The 2,588-nt window shown below is 68.9% G+C and overlaps 1 protein-coding gene across 2 annotated transcripts in view; it reads left to right on the plus strand.

Moving 5' to 3' along the window:
* The window catches only part of TPPP (tubulin polymerization promoting protein), a 25,207-nt gene that overhangs the window by 12,972 nt on the left and 9,647 nt on the right, over positions 1-2,588 (plus strand). The gene's annotated exons all lie outside the window — the stretch shown is intronic.

The following is a 2,588-nucleotide window of genomic DNA, read 5'->3' on the forward strand; positions in this document are numbered from 1 at the left end:
TGTCCACAGCGTGGGCCCAGAAGCCCCGAGGCCCGGCGTCCGTGCCCCTCCCTCTGCGGACCTGACCTCTGCCGCGTCTGAGGGGCAGGGCCTGGGCAGAGGGCTGTGTGCACCCCAGGCCTCGTGGGTCTGTCAGCGGCTCCCTGGTCGGCAGAGCCCTGGTGCAGCCCTGTCCCCGCGTCTGGACCGCCTGCCCCTCTGCCAGGCGTCCGGGAGCCCTGGTGGGCTCGCGTGACCGCAGCTGGGGGGCAGGAGCTCCGGTGAGGCCCAGCGTGGCCCCTCTGTTTGCTTCCCTGGGTGTGCCCTTCAGGCCTTTAGGATTGACCTTGGGAAACCCCACGCATCTAGGAGACACGGTCAGGCTGAGGAGCAGAGGAACCTGAGCCGTGTCCCTTGGGGGGGGGGGGGGGTTTCAACAGGGCTGGGAGGCTGCGGCTTGGGGCACAGCCGGGGTCCCACCCCCGCAGCTGGCCCGGGCGCTCCTGCATAGGTTCCACGTATGCAGCCACATGCACGCGCAGGTAGGACTCAGGCTCTCCACGCCCTCAGGGCTGGGCAGGTGGCTCACTCTGAGGACAGGTGCCTTCCTGGCTCCTGTGTGCCGAAGGCGTGGGCGGCCCACCACCCGGGGGCGGGACGTGGGTCCTGGCGTGAGCACAGCAAGGGGAGCCCCGTCGGGTCGCAGTCCCTGTCCTGGGAGGCAAGGCATCGGCCACGCAGACGCTTGGGGCCGAGACCCAGCCCCTGGCTCCCGGGCACGGCGGGCTCCACACTGCAGAGCCCAGGGCCGCTTGAGACCCCTGCTGTCTCTGTCCTGGGGGATGCGATGAGTGGGCCGTGGGGGCCCCAGCCCAGCAAGGGGTTGCGGTCACAACAGTCACACCAGCCTGTGGCAGCCCCTGGGACCCCTACACAGAGCAGGTGCAGGCAGGGCCCGTGCCCACATGGCTGGCTGGGCACCTCGGGAGAGGGCAACGGGGTGCTCAGGCCTTGTCCCTGGAAGGGGAGGCGGCTGGGGTCCCGGGCGGGGTCCTGGGGTCCCAGGGGAGGCTGCAGGGCTAGAGGCCCCTGGGAGGCCCCAGGGAGCCCGTTTGGAGCTGTTCTCATCTGGCCGTGCGACGAGGGTGGTGGTGGGCGGTATGTGCACGTCCTGGTCGATGGGGTCTGAGGTCACGCTTGCTCCAAGTGGCAGCCGTGGCAGAAGCATCTCGGCCTCGTGGGAGCCACGGCCGCGGAGCCACAGCCTCTAACTGGTGGAAGAGAGCCCGCTCTGTTTGCAGGCGGTTGCCATGGCTCTGCGGGCGGCGGCGCCAGCCCGGGGTATCTGCAGGCTTTGTTTAGGTCCTGTTGCCATGGCAGCGCTTGTTTGTTTTGATGTTACTATGTGTTAGATTTTAAACAAATTTCTTGCAGCTCCACACCAGGTCTTGATTGAACGCTATTGTTACCAAGACAAAGCCTCCTGCACCCTCTCTGCCCCGAGGGGCCGACCACGGTCGGTCTGAAATATTAATTAATCCAGACTCGGTGTGCCCAGCACGAGCAGCACCTGACAGCCCCATGTGGGGAAGCGTGGACGGCGGCGGCGTCTGCACCCTGCCCGCGGGCTCGGGTCGGGCGCAGCTGGAGGGCCCTCGGAAGGCGGGCAGGGGCGGCCGCTGCTTTGGGGTCGCCGTGTGTCCAGAGTGGGGGCCGTGTTTCCTGCAACGTGATGCCAGCGTCTGGGTCTCAGGTTAGGAAGCAGCAGCTTGGTGGGGCTCCTTGGGGCCTGTCGGCCACGGCGTGTCTTGCCACACACCCCATGGCCACGGCCAGGACACGGCCCGGACACGGCCACGGCCCGGACACGGTGGGACTTGTCCGAGGCAGGAAGCGGGAGTAACAGGCCGCAGGAACTCGGCACAGAAAACGGTCCGGAGGGCAGGTGTTGCCCGCCGTGGGTCCAGCACGACTGTGGGGCAGGGGCGCCCGCGGGGAGGGGTGCGTGGGGCTGGCAGGGCTGCGTGCTGGCACGTCCCGGAGACCCCAGGGACAGGGGCTCCCCTGTGCCGGGCCTGCTCAGGGCCCACGCTGTCCAGGCAGGGGGAAGTGAGGGCGGGCGTTCAGGGCCGGCGGCCGTGTCAGGACGGCCACGTGGCCGAGGCCTTCCCTGTGGGCCCTCCTGGCCCGAGGCCGTGCGGGGACTCGGCGGCGGGCGGCCCGGTGCGCCTGCAGTCGCAGCTCCTGGCCCGCTGGCTCCTCACTGGGTTAACGTGGATGTTGGGAGAGCATGACCTTCCCCAAACGCTCAGAAACGGTTTCAGTGACCTCAGTGGGTCTGTTTCATAGCCCACCCCCTGCCACAGCCAGGATGGCAATTAGGGGTGCAGGTTGTGGCGGGGGTGGTGGCTGGAGCTCCCAGGGCCCCCGTCCCCGCCCCTCACAGGGCGAGCCCAGCCCCAGGCCCTGCGTGAAGCACGCACGCTAGGGTGGCTTTTTCCTGCTTGAGGGAAGAGCTGGGGCACAGCTGCCCTTCGGGCGGGTCAGGCCTCCGTGCGGCCCCTCGCGCCCCACAGCGCCATGCTGTTCCCCGGGCCCTGAAAGCCAAG

This window comes from Crocuta crocuta, unplaced genomic scaffold (assembly GCF_008692635.1).
Source record: "Crocuta crocuta isolate KB4526 unplaced genomic scaffold, BGI_CrCroc_1.0 scaffold89, whole genome shotgun sequence".
Lineage (NCBI taxonomy): Eukaryota > Metazoa > Chordata > Mammalia > Carnivora > Hyaenidae > Crocuta > Crocuta crocuta.